Source organism: Haliotis asinina, chromosome 3, assembly GCF_037392515.1.
Source record: "Haliotis asinina isolate JCU_RB_2024 chromosome 3, JCU_Hal_asi_v2, whole genome shotgun sequence".
NCBI classification, from domain to species: domain Eukaryota; kingdom Metazoa; phylum Mollusca; class Gastropoda; order Lepetellida; family Haliotidae; genus Haliotis; species Haliotis asinina.
Genome location: NC_090282.1, coordinates 8,615,199 through 8,633,640, shown reverse-complemented (window position 1 = coordinate 8,633,640; position 18,442 = coordinate 8,615,199). Strand labels below are relative to the sequence as shown.

General features: G+C 41.7%; 6 non-coding genes across 6 annotated transcripts; all 6 read left to right on the top strand.

Moving 5' to 3' along the window:
• Window positions 1–524: 524 nt before the first annotated feature.
• Trnae-uuc (transfer RNA glutamic acid (anticodon UUC)) lies at window positions 525–596 on the top strand. Its single transcript has one exon. It is a non-coding gene; the product is annotated as a tRNA-Glu (tRNA).
• Window positions 597–1,319: 723 nt separating this feature from the next.
• Trnae-uuc (transfer RNA glutamic acid (anticodon UUC)) lies at window positions 1,320–1,391 on the top strand. The gene has a single exon. It is a non-coding gene; the product is annotated as a tRNA-Glu (tRNA).
• A 723-nt stretch (window positions 1,392–2,114) lies between these two features.
• Trnae-uuc (transfer RNA glutamic acid (anticodon UUC)) lies at window positions 2,115–2,186 on the top strand. The gene has a single exon. It is a non-coding gene; the product is annotated as a tRNA-Glu (tRNA).
• A 2,313-nt stretch (window positions 2,187–4,499) lies between these two features.
• Trnae-uuc (transfer RNA glutamic acid (anticodon UUC)) lies at window positions 4,500–4,571 on the top strand. The gene has a single exon. It is a non-coding gene; the product is annotated as a tRNA-Glu (tRNA).
• A 734-nt stretch (window positions 4,572–5,305) lies between these two features.
• On the top strand, window positions 5,306–5,377 carry Trnae-uuc (transfer RNA glutamic acid (anticodon UUC)). The gene has a single exon. It is a non-coding gene; the product is annotated as a tRNA-Glu (tRNA).
• A 734-nt stretch (window positions 5,378–6,111) lies between these two features.
• On the top strand, window positions 6,112–6,183 carry Trnae-uuc (transfer RNA glutamic acid (anticodon UUC)). The gene has a single exon. It is a non-coding gene; the product is annotated as a tRNA-Glu (tRNA).
• The last annotated feature ends 12,259 nt before the right edge of the window (window positions 6,184–18,442 follow it).

The window sequence follows — 18,442 nt, the reverse complement described above, 5'->3', positions numbered from 1 at the left end:
TAAAGTCCTAGATTTATCTTCATGTACATCCCAGTGTCCACATCTTCCAATAAATACATCAGGTAAGCCAATGTGTCATTGCGCAAGACTATCCCACCGCTTACACAACAGTTGTTGAAACACACCACCAGACGTTTCCCTCGGCAAGGGCACATAACTTCCACCACATCAGTCACATCTTAAAGTGAGCCCCATCTCGTCAGTTCCGTCTCTGTGGCGCAATCGGTTAGCGCGTTCGGCTGTTAACCGAAAGGTTGGTGGTTCAAGCCCACCCAGGGACGCACTTGCATTTTGTAAACATCAGTACTTGATATTTCGCTCTTTTGGATTTTACAGATGTTTGTAGTTGACGCAAATACATGCTACAATACGATATATCAGTTTAAACAAGTCTCTAACACACTTGATATACATGTATTCATTAATGTCAGGTCGTCATTCTCATGCACAAGAACTCTGTGCACAAAGACGGTAGGAATACAGCCAGCATTCAGTCCTTCAACATTGCCTGTAAAATATCAGCTTCCAATGTGGTCTAGTGGTTAGGATTCCTGGCTTTCACCCAGGCGGCCCGGGTTCGATTCCCGGCATTGGAACAAATTCTTTTACCATCTGACAAGAAATTGAGTTCAATTTCAAGAAGTATATATTAGTCACGTGCAAAGTCAAAAGTAAAAGGCATGCATATTACGTCATAGGAATAAATTCCTGGCTTTGGAACAATTAATTCATCTCACAAGAAAGTGAGTTCACATCAAGAAGTATACATGTGTCATGCGTACAGTCAGAAGTAAAATACATGCATCTAAAGTCCTAGATTTATCTTCATGTACATCCCAGTGTCCACATCTTCCAATAAATACATCAGGTAAGCCAATGTGTCATTGCGCAAGACTATCCCACCCCTTACACAACAGTTGTTGAAACACACCACGAGAGCAAGGGCACATAGCTTCCACCACATCAGTCACATCTTAAAGTGAGCCCCATCTTGTCAGTTCCGTCTCTGTGGCGCAATCGGTTAGCGCGTTCGGCTGTTAACCGAAAGGTTGGTGGTTCAAGCCCACCCAGGGACGCACTTGCTTTTTGTAAACATCAGTACTTGATATTTCGCTCTTTTGGATTTTACAGATGTTTGTAGTTGACGCAAATACATGCTACAATACGATATATCAGTTTAAACAAGTCTCTAACACACTTGATATACATGTATTCATTAATGTCAGGTCGTCATTCTCATGCACAAGAACTCTGTGCACAAAGACGGCAGGAATACAGCCAGCATTCAGTCCTTCAACATTGCCTGTAAAATATCAGCTTCCAATGTGGTCTAGTGGTTAGGATTCCTGGCTTTCACCCAGGCGGCCCGGGTTCGATTCCCGGCATTGGAACAAATTCTTTTACCATCTGACAAGAAATTGAGTTCAATTTCAAGAAGTATATATTAGTCACGTGCAAAGTCAAAAGTAAAAGGCATGCATATTACGTCATAGGAATAAATTCCTGGCTTTGGAACAATTAATTCATCTCACAGGAAAGTGAGTTCACATCAAGAAGTATACATATGTCATGCGTACAGTCAGAAGTAAAATACATGCATCTAAAGTCCTAGATTTATCTTCATGTACATCCCAGTGTCCACATCTTCCAATACATACATCAGGTAAGCCAATGTGTCATTGTGCAAGACTATCCCACCCCTTACACAACAGTTGTTGAAACTCACCACGAGAGCAAGGGCACATAGCTTCCACCACATCAGTCACATCTTAAAGTGAGCCCCATCTCGTCAGTTCCGTCTCTGTGGCGCAATCGGTTAGCGCGTTCGGCTGTTAACCGAAAGGTTGGTGGTTCAAGCCCACCCAGGGACGCACTTGCTTTTTGTAAACATCAGTACTTGATATTTCGCTCTTTTGGATTTTACAGATGTTTGTAGTTGACGCAAATACATGCTACAATACGATATATCAGTTTAAACAAGTCTCTAACACACTTGATATACATGTATTCATTAATGTCAGGTCGTCATTCTCATGCACAAGAACTCTGTGCACAAAGACGGCAGGAATACAGCCAGCATTCAGTCCTTCAACATTGCCTGTAAAATATCAGCTTCCAATGTGGTCTAGTGGTTAGGATTCCTGGCTTTCACCCAGGCGGCCCGGGTTCGATTCCCGGCATTGGAACAAATTCTTTTACCATCTGACAAGAAATTGAGCTCAATTTCAAGAAGTATATATTAGTCACGTGCAAAGTCAAAAGTAAAAGGCATGCATATTACGTCATAGGAATAAATTCCTGGCTTTGGAACAATTAATTCATCTCACAGGAAAGTGAGTTCACATCAAGAAGTATACATATGTCATGCGTACAGTCAGAAGTAAAATACATGCATCTAAAGTCCTAGATTTATCTTCATGTACATCCCAGTGTCCACATCTTCCAATACATACATCAGGTAAGCCAATGTGTCATTGTGCAAGACTATCCCACCCCTTACACAACAGTTGTTGAAACACACCACGAGAGCAAGGGCACATAGCTTCCACCACATCAGTCACATCTTAAAGTGAGCCCCATCTCGTCAGTTCCGTCTCTGTGGCGCAATCGGTTAGCGCGTTCGGCTGTTAACCGAAAGGTTGGTGGTTCAAGCCCACCCAGGGACGCACTTGCTTTTTGTAAACATCAGTACTTGATATTTCGCTCTTTTGGATTTTACAGATGTTTGTAGTTGACGCAAATACATGCTACAATACGATATATCAGTTTAAACAAGTCTCTAACACACTTGATATACATGTATTCATTAATGTCAGGTCGTCATTCTCATGCACAAGAACTCTGTGCACAAAGACGGCAGGAATACAGCCAGCATTCAGTCCTTCAACATTGCCTGTAAAATATCAGCTTCCAATGTGGTCTAGTGGTTAGGATTCCTGGCTTTCACCCAGGCGGCCCGGGTTCCATTCCCGGCATTGGAACAAATTCTTTTACCATCTGACAAGAAATTGAGTTCAATTTCAAGAAGTATATATTAGTCACGTGCAAAGTCAAAAGTAAAAGGCATGCATATTACGTCATAGGAATAAATTCCTGGCTTTGGAACAATTAATTCATCTCACAAGAAAGTGAGTTCACATCAAGAAGTATACATATGTCATGCGTACAGTCAGAAGTAAAATACATGCATCTAAAGTCCTAGATTTATCTTCATGTACATCCCAGTGTCCACATCTTCCAATAAATACATCAGGTAAGCCAATGTGTCATTGTGCAAGACTATCCCACCCCTTACACAACAGTTGTTGAAACACACCACGAGAGCAAGGGCACATAGCTTCCACCACATCAGTCACATCTTAAAGTGAGCCCCATCTCGTCAGTTCCGTCTCTGTGGCGCAATCGGTTAGCGCGTTCGGCTGTTAACCAAAAGGTTGGTGGTTCAAGCCCACCCAGGGACGCACTTGCTTTTTGTAAACATCAGTACTTGATATTTCGCTCTTTTGGATTTTACAGATGTTTGTAGTTGACGCAAATACATGCTACAATACGATATATCAGTTTAAACAAGTCTCTAACACACTTGATATACATGTATTCATTAATGTCAGGTCGTCATTCTCATGCACAAGAACTCTGTGCACAAAGACGGCAGGAATACAGCCAGCATTCAGTCCTTCAACATTGCCTGTAAAATATCAGCTTCCAATGTGGTCTAGTGGTTAGGATTCCTGGCTTTCACCCAGACGGCCCGGGTTCCATTCCCGGCATTGGAACAAATTCTTTTACCATCTGACAAGAAATTGAGTTCAATTTCAAGAAGTATATATTAGTCACGTGCAAAGTCAAAAGTAAAAGGCATGCATAGTACGTCATAGGAATAAATTCCTGGCTTTGGAACAATTAATTCATCTCACAAGAAAGTGAGTTCACATCAAGAAGTATACATATGTCATGCGTACAGTCAGAAGTAAAATACATGCATCTAAAGTCCTAGATTTATCTTCATGTACATCCCAGTGTCCACATCTTCCAATACATACATCAGGTAAGCCAATGTGTCATTGTGCAAGACTATCCCACCCCTTACACAACAGTTGTTGAAACACACCACGAGAGCAAGGGCACATAGCTTCCACCACATCAGTCACATCTTAAAGTGAGCCCCATCTCGTCAGTTCCGTCTCTGTGGCGCAATCGGTTAGCGCGTTCGGCTGTTAACCGAAAGGTTGGTGGTTCAAGCCCACCCAGGGACGCACTTGCTTTTTGTAAACATCAGTACTTGATATTTCGCTCTTTTGGATTTTACAGATGTTTGTAGTTGACGCAAATACATGCTACAATACGATATATCAGTTTAAACAAGTCTCTAACACACTTGATATACATGTATTCATTAATGTCAGGTCGTCATTCTCATGCACAAGAACTCTGTGCACAAAGACGGCAGGAATACAGCCAGCATTCAGTCCTTCAACATTGCCTGTAAAATATCAGCTTCCAATGTGGTCTAGTGGTTAGGATTCCTGGCTTTCACCCAGGCGGCCCGGGTTCGATTCCCGGCATTGGAACAAATTCTTTTACCATCTGACAAGAAATTGAGTTCAATTTCAAGAAGTATATATTAGTCACGTGCAAAGTCAAAAGTAAAAGGCATGCATATTACGTCATAGGAATAAATTCCTGGCTTTGGAACAATTAATTCATCTCACAAGAAAGTGAGTTCACATCAAGAAGTATACATATGTCATGCGTACAGTCAGAAGTAAAATACATGCATCTAAAGTCCTAGATTTATCTTCATGTACATCCCAGTGTCCACATCTTCCAATAAATACATCAGGTAAGCCAATGTGTCATTGCGCAAGACTATCCCACCCCTTACACAACAGTTGTTGAAACACACCACCAGACGTTTCCCTCGGCAAGGGCACATAGCTTCCACCACATCAGTCACATCTTAAAGTGAGCCCCATCTCGTCAGTTCCGTCTCTGTGGCGCAATCGGTTAGCGCGTTCGGCTGTTAACCGAAAGGTTGGTGGTTCAAGCCCACCCAGGGACGCACTTGCTTTTTGTAAACATCAGTACTTGATATTTCGCTCTTTTGGATTTTACAGATGTTTGTAGTTGACGCAAATACATGCTACAATACGATATATCAGTTTAAACAAGTCTCTAACACACTTGATATACATGTATTCATTAATGTCAGGTCGTCATTCTCATGCACAAGAACTCTGTGCACAAAGACGGCAGGAATACAGCCAGCATTCAGTCCTTCAACATTGCCTGTAAAATATCAGCTTCCAATGTGGTCTAGTGGTTAGGATTCCTGGCTTTCACCCAGGCGGCCCGGGTTCGATTCCCGGCATTGGAACAAATTCTTTTACCATCTGACAAGAAATTGAGTTCAATTTCAAGAAGTATATATTAGTCACGTGCAAAGTCAAAAGTAAAAGGCATGCATATTACGTCATAGGAATAAATTCCTGGCTTTGGAACAATTAATTCATCTCACAAGAAAGTGAGTTCACATCAAGAAGTATACATATGTCATGCGTACAGTCAGAAGTAAAATACATGCATCTAAAGTCCTAGATTTATCTTCATGTACATCCCAGTGTCCACATCTTCCAATAAATACATCAGGTAAGCCAATGTGTCATTGCGCAAGACTATCCCACCCCTTACACAACAGTTGTTGAAACACACCACCAGACGTTTCCCTCGGCAAGGGCACATAACTTCCACCACATCAGTCACATCTTAAAGTGAGCCCCATCTCGTCAGTTCCGTCTCTGTGGCGCAATCGGTTAGCGCGTTCGGCTGTTAACCGAAAGGTTGGTGGTTCAAGCCCACCCAGGGACGCACTTGCTTTTTGTAAACATCAGTACTTGATATTTCGCTCTTTTGGATTTTACAGATGTTTGTAGTTGACGCAAATACATGCTACAATACGATATATCAGTTTAAACAAGTCTCTAACACACTTGATATACATGTATTCATTAATGTCAGGTCGTCATTCTCATGCACAAGAACTCTGTGCACAAAGACGGCAGGAATACAGCCAGCATTCAGTCCTTCAACATTGCCTGTAAAATATCAGCTTCCAATGTGGTCTAGTGGTTAGGATTCCTGGCTTTCACCCAGGCGGCCCGGGTTCGATTCCCGGCATTGGAACAAATTCTTTTACCATCTGACAAGAAATTGAGTTCAATTTCAACAAGAATATATTAGTCACGTGCAAAGTCAAAAGTAAAAGGCATGCATATTACGTCATAGGAATAAATTCCTGGCTTTGGAACAATTAATTCATCTCACAAGAAAGTGAGTTCACATCAAGAAGTATACATATGTCATGCGTACAGTCAGAAGTAAAATACATGCATCTAAAGTCCTAGATTTATCTTCATGTACATCCCAGTGTCCACATCTTCCAATACATACATCAGGTAAGCCAATGTGTCATTGTGCAAGACTATCCCACCCCTTACACAATAGTTGTTGAAACACACCACGAGAGCAAGGGCACATAGCTTCCACCACATCAGTCACATCTTAAAGTGAGCCCCATCTCGTCAGTTCCGTCTCTGTGGCGCAATCGGTTAGCGCGTTTGGCTGTTAACCGAAAGGTTGGTGGTTCAAGCCCACCCAGGGACGCACTTGCTTTTTGTAAACATCAGTACTTGATATTTCGCTCTTTTGGATTTTACAGATGTTTGTAGTTGACGCAAATACATGCTACAATACGATATATCAGTTTAAACAAGTCTCTAACACACTTGATATACATGTATTCATTAATGTCAGGTCGTCATTCTCATGCACAAGAACTCTGTGCACAAAGACGGCAGGAATACAGCCAGCATTCAGTCCTTCAACATTGCCTGTAAAATATCAGCTTCCAATGTGGTCTAGTGGTTAGGATTCCTGGCTTTCACCCAGGCGGCCCGGGTTCCATTCCCGGCATTGGAACAAATTCTTTTACCATCTGACAAGAAATTGAGTTCAATTTCAAGAAGTATATATTAGTCACGTGCAAAGTCAAAAGTAAAAGGCATGCATATTACGTCATAGGAATAAATTCCTGGCTTTGGAACAATTAATTCATCTCACAAGAAAGTGAGTTCACATCAAGAAGTATACATATGTCATGCGTACAGTCAGAAGTAAAATACATGCATCTAAAGTCCTAGATTTATCTTCATGTACATCCCAGTGTCCACATCTTCCAATAAATACATCAGGTAAGCCAATGTGTCATTGCGCAAGACTATCCCACCGCTTACACAACAGTTGTTGAAACACACCACCAGACGTTTCCCTCGGCAAGGGCACATAGCTTCCACCACATCAGTCACATCTTAAAGTGAGCCCCATCTCGTCAGTTCCGTCTCTGTGGCGCAATCGGTTAGCGCGTTCGGCTGTTAACCGAAAGGTTGGTGGTTCAAGCCCACCCAGGGACGCACTTGCTTTTTGTAAACATCAGTACTTGATATTTCGCTCTTTTGGATTTTACAGATGTTTGTAGTTGACGCAAATACATGCTACAATACGATATATCAGTTTAAACAAGTCTCTAACACACTTGATATACATGTATTCATTAATGTCAGGTCGTCATTCTCATGCACAAGAACTCTGTGCACAAAGACGGCAGGAATACAGCCAGCATTCAGTCCTTCAACATTGCCTGTAAAATATCAGCTTCCAATGTGGTCTAGTGGTTAGGATTCCTGGCTTTCACCCAGGCGGCCCGGGTTCCATTCCCGGCATTGGAACAAATTCTTTTACCATCTGACAAGAAATTGAGTTCAATTTCAAGAAGTATATATTAGTCACGTGCAAAGTCAAAAGTAAAAGGCATGCAGTTTACGTCATAGGAATAAATTCCTGGCTTTGGAACAATTAATTCATCTCACAAGAAAGTGAGTTCACATCAAGAAGTATACATATGTCATGCGTACAGTCAGAAGTAAAATACATGCATCTAAAGTCCTAGATTTATCTTCATGTACATCCCAGTGTCCACATCTTCCAATACATACATCAGGTAAGCCAATGTGTCATTGTGCAAGACTATCCCACCCCTTACACAACAGTTGTTGAAACACACCACCAGACGTTTCCCTCGGCAAGGGCACATAACTTCCACCACATCAGTCACATCTTAAAGTGAGCCCCATCTCGTCAGTTCCGTCTCTGTGGCGCAATCGGTTAGCGCGTTCGGCTGTTAACCGAAAGGTTGGTGGTTCAAGCCCACCCAGGGACGCACTTGCTTTTTGTAAACATCAGTACTTGATATTTCGCTCTTTTGGATTTTACAGATGTTTGTAGTTGACGCAAATACATGCTACAATACGATATATCAGTTTAAACAAGTCTCTAACACACTTGATATACATGTATTCATTAATGTCAGGTCGTCATTCTCATGCACAAGAACTCTGTGCACAAAGACGGCAGGAATACAGCCAGCATTCAGTCCTTCAACATTGCCTGTAAAATATCAGCTTCCAATGTGGTCTAGTGGTTAGGATTCCTGGCTTTCACCCAGGCGGCCCGGGTTCCATTCCCGGCATTGGAACAAATTCTTTTACCATCTGACAAGAAATTGAGTTCAATTTCAAGAAGTATATATTAGTCACGTGCAAAGTCAAAAGTAAAAGGCATGCATATTACGTCATAGGAATAAATTCCTGGCTTTGGAACAATTAATTCATCTCACAAGAAAGTGAGTTCACATCAAGAAGTATACATATGTCATGCGTACAGTCAGAAGTAAAATACATGCATCTTAAGTCCTAGATTTATCTTCATGTACATCCCAGTGTCCACATCTTCCAATAAATACATCAGGTAAGCCAATGTGTCATTGCGCAAGACTATCCCACCCCTTACACAACAGTTGTTGAAACACACCACCAGACGTTTCCCTCGGCAAGGGCACATAACTTCCACCACATCAGTCACATCTTAAAGTGAGCCCCATCTCGTCAGTTCCGTCTCTGTGGCGCAATCGGTTAGCGCGTTCGGCTGTTAACCGAAAGGTTGGTGGTTCAAGCCCACCCAGGGACGCACTTGCTTTTTGTAAACATCAGTACTTGATATTTCGCTCTTTTGGATTTTACAGATGTTTGTAGTTGACGCAAATACATGCTACAATACGATATATCAGTTTAAACAAGTCTCTAACACACTTGATATACATGTATTCATTAATGTCAGGTCGTCATTCTCATGCACAAGAACTCTGTGCACAAAGACGGCAGGAATACAGCCAGCATTCAGTCCTTCAACATTGCCTGTAAAATATCAGCTTCCAATGTGGTCTAGTGGTTAGGATTCCTGGCTTTCACCCAGGCGGCCCGGGTTCCATTCCCGGCATTGGAACAAATTCTTTTACCATCTGACAAGAAATTGAGTTCAATTTCAAGAAGTATATATTAGTCACGTGCAAAGTCAAAAGTAAAAGGCATGCATATTACGTCATAGGAACAAATTCCTGGCTTTGGAACAATTAATTCATCTCACAGGAAAGTGAGTTCACATCAAGAAGTATACATATGTCATGCGTACAGTCAGAAGTAAAATACATGCATCTAAAGTCCTAGATTTATCTTCATGTACATCCCAGTGTCCACATCTTCCAATACATGCATCAGGTAAGCCAATGTGTCATTGTGCAAGACTATCCCACCCCTTACACAACAGTTGTTGAAACACACCACGAGAGCAAGGGCACATAGCTTCCACCACATCAGTCACATCTTAAAGTGAGCCCCATCTCGTCAGTTCCGTCTCTGTGGCGCAATCGGTTAGCGCGTTCGGCTGTTAACCGAAAGGTTGGTGGTTCAAGCCCACCCAGGGACGCACTTGCTTTTTGTAAACATCAGTACTTGATATTTCGCTCTTTTGGATTTTACAGATGTTTGTAGTTGACGCAAATACATGCTACAATACGATATATCAGTTTAAACAAGTCTCTAACACACTTGATATACATGTATTCATTAATGTCAGGTCGTCATTCTCATGCACAAGAACTCTGTGCACAAAGACGGCAGGAATACAGCCAGCATTCAGTCCTTCAACATTGCCTGTAAAATATCAGCTTCCAATGTGGTCTAGTGGTTAGGATTCCTGGCTTTCACCCAGGCGGCCCGGGTTCCATTCCCGGCATTGGAACAAATTCTTTTACCATCTGACAAGAAATTGAGTTCAATTTCAAGAAGTATATATTAGTCACGTGCAAAGTCAAAAGTAAAAGGCATGCATATTACGTCATAGGAATAAATTCCTGGCTTTGGAAGAATTAATTCATCTCACAGGAAAGTGAGTTCACATCAAGAAGTATACATATGTCATGCGTACAGTCAGAAGTAAAATACATGCATCTAAAGTCCTAGATTTATCTTCATGTACATCCCAGTGTCCACATCTTCCAATACATGCATCAGGTAAGCCAATGTGTCATTGTGCAAGACTATCCCACCCCTTACACAACAGTTGTTGAAACACACCACGAGAGCAAGGGCACATAGCTTCCACCACATCAGTCACATCTTAAAGTGAGCCCCATCTCGTCAGTTCCGTCTCTGTGGCGCAATCGGTTAGCGCGTTCGGCTGTTAACCGAAAGGTTGGTGGTTCAAGCCCACCCAGGGACGCACTTGCTTTTTGTAAACATCAGTACTTGATATTTCGCTCTTTTGGATTTTACAGATGTTTGTAGTTGACGCAAATACATGCTACAATACGATATATCAGTTTAAACAAGTCTCTAACACACTTGATATACATGTATTCATTAATGTCAGGTCGTCATTCTCATGCACAAGAACTCTGTGCACAAAGACGGCAGGAATACAGCCAGCATTCAGTCCTTCAACATTGCCTGTAAAATATCAGCTTCCAATGTGGTCTAGTGGTTAGGATTCCTGGCTTTCACCCAGGCGGCCCGGGTTCCATTCCCGGCATTGGAACAAATTCTTTTACCATCTGACAAGAAATTGAGTTCAATTTCAAGAAGTATATATTAGTCACGTGCAAAGTCAAAAGTAAAAGGCATGCATATTACGTCATAGGAATAAATTCCTGGCTTTGGAACAATTAATTCATCTCACAAGAAAGTGAGTTCACATCAAGAAGTATACATATGTCATGCGTACAGTCAGAAGTAAAATACATGCATCTAAAGTCCTAGATTTATCTTCATGTACATCCCAGTGTCCACATCTTCCAATAAATACATCAGGTAAGCCAATGTGTCATTGCGCAAGACTATCCCACCCCTTACACAACAGTTGTTGAAACACACCACCAGACGTTTCCCTCGGCAAGGGCACATAACTTCCACCACATCAGTCACATCTTAAAGTGAGCCCCATCTCGTCAGTTCCGTCTCTGTGGCGCAATCGGTTAGCGCGTTCGGCTGTTAACCGAAAGGTTGGTGGTTCAAGCCCACCCAGGGACGCACTTGCTTTTTGTAAACATCAGTACTTGATATTTCGCTCTTTTGGATTTTACAGATGTTTGTAGTTGACGCAAATACATGCTACAATACGATATATCAGTTTAAACAAGTCTCTAACACACTTGATATACATGTATTCATTAATGTCAGGTCGTCATTCTCATGCACAAGAACTCTGTGCACAAAGACGGCAGGAATACAGCCAGCATTCAGTCCTTCAACATTGCCTGTAAAATATCAGCTTCCAATGTGGTCTAGTGGTTAGGATTCCTGGCTTTCACCCAGGCGGCCCGGGTTCCATTCCCGGCATTGGAACAAATTCTTTTACCATCTGACAAGAAATTGAGTTCAATTTCAAGAAGTATATATTAGTCACGTGCAAAGTCAAAAGTAAAAGGCATGCATATTACGTCATAGGAATAAATTCCTGGCTTTGGAACAATTAATTCATCTCACAAGAAAGTGAGTTCACATCAAGAAGTATACATATGTCATGCGTACAGTCAGAAGTAAAATACATGCATCTAAAGTCCTAGATTTATCTTCATGTACATCCCAGTGTCCACATCTTCCAATACATACATCAGGTAAGCCAATGTGTCATTGTGCAAGACTATCCCACCCCTTACACAACAGTTGTTGAAACACACCACGAGAGCAAGGGCACATAGCTTCCACCACATCAGTCACATCTTAAAGTGAGCCCCATCTCGTCAGTTCCGTCTCTGTGGCGCAATCGGTTAGCGCGTTCGGCTGTTAACCGAAAGGTTGGTGGTTCAAGCCCACCCAGGGACGCACTTGCTTTTTGTAAACATCAGTACTTGATATTTCGCTCTTTTGGATTTTACAGATGTTTGTAGTTGACGCAAATACATGCTACAATACGATATATCAGTTTAAACAAGTCTCTAACACACTTGATATACATGTATTCATTAATGTCAGGTCGTCATTCTCATGCACAAGAACTCTGTGCACAAAGACGGCAGGAATACAGCCAGCATTCAGTCCTTCAACATTGCCTGTAAAATATCAGCTTCCAATGTGGTCTAGTGGTTAGGATTCCTGGCTTTCACCCAGGCGGCCCGGGTTCCATTCCCGGCATTGGAACAAATTCTTTTACCATCTGACAAGAAATTGAGTTCAATTTCAAGAAGTATATATTAGTCACGTGCAAAGTCAAAAGTAAAAGGCATGCATTTTACGTCATAGGAATAAATTCCTGGCTTTGGAACAATTAATTCATCTCACAAGAAAGTGAGTTCACATCAAGAAGTATACATATGTCATGCGTACAGTCAGAAGTAAAATACATGCATCTAAAGTCCTAGATTTATCTTCATGTACATCCCAGTGTCCACATCTTCCAATACATACATCAGGTAAGCCAATGTGTCATTGTGCAAGACTATCCCACCCCTTACACAACAGTTGTTGAAACACACCACGAGAGCAAGGGCACATAGCTTCCACCACATCAGTCACATCTTAAAGTGAGCCCCATCTCGTCAGTTCCGTCTCTGTGGCGCAATCGGTTAGCGCGTTCGGCTGTTAACCGAAAGGTTGGTGGTTCAAGCCCACCCAGGGACGCACTTGCTTTTTGTAAACATCAGTACTTGATATTTCGCTCTTTTGGATTTTACAGATGTTTGTAGTTGACGCAAATACATGCTACAATACGATATATCAGTTTAAACAAGTCTCTAACACACTTGATATACATGTATTCATTAATGTCAGGTCGTCATTCTCATGCACAAGAACTCTGTGCACAAAGACGGCAGGAATACAGCCAGCATTCAGTCCTTCAACATTGCCTGTAAAATATCAGCTTCCAATGTGGTCTAGTGGTTAGGATTCCTGGCTTTCACCCAGGCGGCCCGGGTTCCATTCCCGGCATTGGAACAAATTCTTTTACCATCTGACAAGAAATTGAGTTCAATTTCAAGAAGTATATATTAGTCACGTGCAAAGTCAAAAGTAAAAGGCATGCATATTACGTCATAGGAATAAATTCCTGGCTTTGGAACAATTAATTCATCTCACAAGAAAGTGAGTTCACATCAAGAAGTATACATATGTCATGCGTACAGTCAGAAGTAAAATACATGCATCTAAAGTCCTAGATTTATCTTCATGTACATCCCAGTGTCCACATCTTCCAATAAATACATCAGGTAAGCCAATGTGTCATTGCGCAAGACTATCCCACCCCTTACACAACAGTTGTTGAAACACACCACCAGACGTTTCCCTCGGCAAGGGCACATAACTTCCACCACATCAGTCACATCTTAAAGTGAGCCCCATCTCGTCAGTTCCGTCTCTGTGGCGCAATCGGTTAGCGCGTTCGGCTGTTAACCGAAAGGTTGGTGGTTCAAGCCCACCCAGGGACGCACTTGCTTTTTGTAAACATCAGTACTTGATATTTCGCTCTTTTGGATTTTACAGATGTTTGTAGTTGACGCAAATACATGCTACAATACGATATATCAGTTTAAACAAGTCTCTAACACACTTGATATACATGTATTCATTAATGTCAGGTCGTCATTCTCATGCACAAGAACTCTGTGCACAAAGACGGCAGGAATACAGCCAGCATTCAGTCCTTCAACATTGCCTGTAAAATATCAGCTTCCAATGTGGTCTAGTGGTTAGGATTCCTGGCTTTCACCCAGGCGGCCCGGGTTCCATTCCCGGCATTGGAACAAATTCTTTTACCATCTGACAAGAAATTGAGTTCAATTTCAAGAAGTATATATTAGTCACGTGCAAAGTCAAAAGTAAAAGGCATGCATATTACGTCATAGGAATAAATTCCTGGCTTTGGAACAATTAATTCATCTCACAAGAAAGTGAGTTCACATCAAGAAGTATACATATGTCATGCGTACAGTCAGAAGTAAAATACATGCATCTAAAGTCCTAGATTTATCTTCATGTACATCCCAGTGTCCACATCTTCCAATACATACATCAGGTAAGCCAATGTGTCATTGTGCAAGACTATCCCACCCCTTACACAACAGTTGTTGAAACACACCACGAGAGCAAGGGCACATAGCTTCCACCACATCAGTCACATCTTAAAGTGAGCCCCATCTCGTCAGTTCCGTCTCTGTGGCGCAATCGGTTAGCGCGTTCGGCTGTTAACCGAAAGGTTGGTGGTTCAAGCCCACCCAGGGACGCACTTGCTTTTTGTAAACATCAGTACTTGATATTTCGCTCTTTTGGATTTTACAGATGTTTGTAGTTGACGCAAATACATGCTACAATACGATATATCAGTTTAAACAAGTCTCTAACACACTTGATATACATGTATTCATTAATGTCAGGTCGTCATTCTCATGCACAAGAACTCTGTGCACAAAGACGGCAGGAATACAGCCAGCATTCAGTCCTTCAACATTGCCTGTAAAATATCAGCTTCCAATGTGGTCTAGTGGTTAGGATTCCTGGCTTTCACCCAGGCGGCCCGGGTTCCATTCCCGGCATTGGAACAAATTCTTTTACCATCTGACAAGAAATTGAGTTCAATTTCAAGAAGTATATATTAGTCACGTGCAAAGTCAAAAGTAAAAGGCATGCATATTACGTCATAGGAATAAATTCCTGGCTTTGGAACAATTAATTCATCTCACAAGAAAGTGAGTTCACATCAAGAAGTATACATATGTCATGCGTACAGTCAGAAGTAAAATACATGCATCTAAAGTCCTAGATTTATCTTCATGTACATCCCAGTGTCCACATCTTCCAATACATACATCAGGTAAGCCAATGTGTCATTGTGCAAGACTATCCCACCCCTTACACAACAGTTGTTGAAACACACCACGAGAGCAAGGGCACATAGCTTCCACCACATCAGTCACATCTTAAAGTGAGCCCCATCTCGTCAGTTCCGTCTCTGTGGCGCAATCGGTTAGCGCGTTCGGCTGTTAACCGAAAGGTTGGTGGTTCAAGCCCACCCAGGGACGCACTTGCTTTTTGTAAACATCAGTACTTGATATTTCGCTCTTTTGGATTTTACAGATGTTTGTAGTTGACGCAAATACATGCTACAATACGATATATCAGTTTAAACAAGTCTCTAACACACTTGATATACATGTATTCATTAATGTCAGGTCGTCATTCTCATGCACAAGAACTCTGTGCACAAAGACGGCAGGAATACAGCCAGCATTCAGTCCTTCAACATTGCCTGTAAAATATCAGCTTCCAATGTGGTCTAGTGGTTAGGATTCCTGGCTTTCACCCAGGCGGCCCGGGTTCCATTCCCGGCATTGGAACAAATTCTTTTACCATCTGACAAGAAATTGAGTTCAATTTCAAGAAGTATATATTAGTCACGTGCAAAGTCAAAAGTAAAAGGCATGCATATTACGTCATAGGAATAAATTCCTGGCTTTGGAACAATTAATTCATCTCACAAGAAAGTGAGTTCACATCAAGAAGTATACATATGTCATGCGTACAGTCAGAAGTAAAATACATGCATCTAAAGTCCTAGATTTATCTTCATGTACATCCCAGTGTCCACATCTTCCAATACATACATCAGGTAAGCCAATGTGTCATTGTGCAAGACTATCCCACCCCTTACACAACAGTTGTTGAAACACACCACCAGACGTTTCCCTCGGCAAGGGCACATAACTTCCACCACATCAGTCACATCTTAAAGTGAGCCCCATCTCGTCAGTTCCGTCTCTGTGGCGCAATCGGTTAGCGCGTTCGGCTGTTAACCGAAAGGTTGGTGGTTCAAGCCCACCCAGGGACGTACTTGCTTTTTGTAAACATCAGTACTTGATATTTCGCTCTTTTGGATTTTACAGATGTTTGTAGTTGACGCAAATACATGCTACAATACGATATATCAGTTTAAACAAGTCTCTAACACACTTGATATACATGTATTCATTAATGTCAGGTCGTCATTCTCATGCACAAGAACTCTGTGCACAAAGACGGCAGGAATACAGCCAGCATTCAGTCCTTCAACATTGCCTGTAAAATATCAGCTTCCAATGTGGTCTAGTGGTTAGGATTCCTGGCTTTCACCCAGGCGGCCCGGGTTCCATTCCCGGCATTGGAACAAATTCTTTTACCATCTGACAAGAAATTGAGTTCAATTTCAAGAAGTATATATTAGTCACGTGCAAAGTCAAAAGTAAAAGGCATGCATATTACGTCATAGGAATAAATTCCTGGCTTTGGAACAATTAATTCATCTCACAAGAAAGTGAGTTCACATCAAGAAGTATACATATGTCATGCGTACAGTCAGAAGTAAAATACATGCATCTAAAGTCCTAGATTTATCTTCATGTACATCCCAGTGTCCACATCTTCCAATACATACATCAGGTAAGCCAATGTGTCATTGTGCAAGACTATCCCACCCCTTACACAACAGTTGTTGAAACACACCACGAGAGCAAGGGCACATAGCTTCCACCACATCAGTCACATCTTAAAGTGAGCCCCATCTCGTCAGTTCCGTCTCTGTGGCGCAATCGGTTAGCGCGTTCGGCTGTTAACCGAAAGGTTGGTGGTTCAAGCCCACCCAGGGACGCACTTGCTTTTTGTAAACATCAGTACTTGATATTTCGCTCTTTTGGATTTTACAGATGTTTGTAGTTGACGCAAATACATGCTACAATACGATATATCAGTTTAAACAAGTCTCTAACACACTTGATATACATGTATTCATTAATGTCAGGTCGTCATTCTCATGCACAAGAACTCTGTGCACAAAGACGGCAGGAATACAGCCAGCATTCAGTCCTTCAACATTGCCTGTAAAATATCAGCTTCCAATGTGGTCTAGTGGTTAGGATTCCTGGCTTTCACCCAGGCGGCCCGGGTTCCATTCCCGGCATTGGAACAAATTCTTTTACCATCTGACAAGAAATTGAGTTCAATTTCAAGAAGTATATATTAGTCACGTGCAAAGTCAAAAGTAAAAGGCATGCATATTACGTCATAGGAATAAATTCCTGGCTTTGGAACAATTAATTCATCTCACAAGAAAGTGAGTTCACATCAAGAAGTATACATATGTCATGCGTACAGTCAGAAGTAAAATACATGCATCTAAAGTCCTAGATTTATCTTCATGTACATCCCAGTGTCCACATCTTCCAATACATACATCAGGTAAGCCAATGTGTCATTGTGCAAGACTATCCCACCCCTTACACAACAGTTGTTGAAACACACCACGAGAGCAAGGGCACATAGCTTCCACCACATCAGTCACATCTTAAAGTGAGCCCCATCTCGTCAGTTCCGTCTCTGTGGCGCAATCGGTTAGCGCGTTCGGCTGTTAACCGAAAGGTTGGTGGTTCAAGCCCACCCAGGGACGCACTTGCTTTTTGTAAACATCAGTACTTGATATTTCGCTCTTTTGGATTTTACAGATGTTTGTAGTTGACGCAAATACATGCTACAATACGATATATCAGTTTAAACAAGTCTCTAACACACTTGATATACATGTATTCATTAATGTCAGGTCGTCATTCTCATGCACAAGAACTCTGTGCACAAAGACGGCAGGAATACAGCCAGCATTCAGTCCTTCAACATTGCCTGTAAAATATCAGCTTCCAATGTGGTCTAGTGGTTAGGATTCCTGGCTTTCACCCAGGCGGCCCGGGTTCCATTCCCGGCATTGGAACAAATTCTTTTACCATCTGACAAGAAATTGAGTTCAATTTCAAGAAGTATATATTAGTCACGTGCAAAGTCAAAAGTAAAAGGCATGCATATTACGTCATAGGAATAAATTCCTGGCTTTGGAACAATTAATTCATCTCACAAGAAAGTGAGTTCACATCAAGAAGTATACATATGTCATGCGTACAGTCAGAAGTAAAATACATGCATCTAAAGTCCTAGATTTATCTTCATGTACATCCCAGTGTCCACATCTTCCAATAAATACA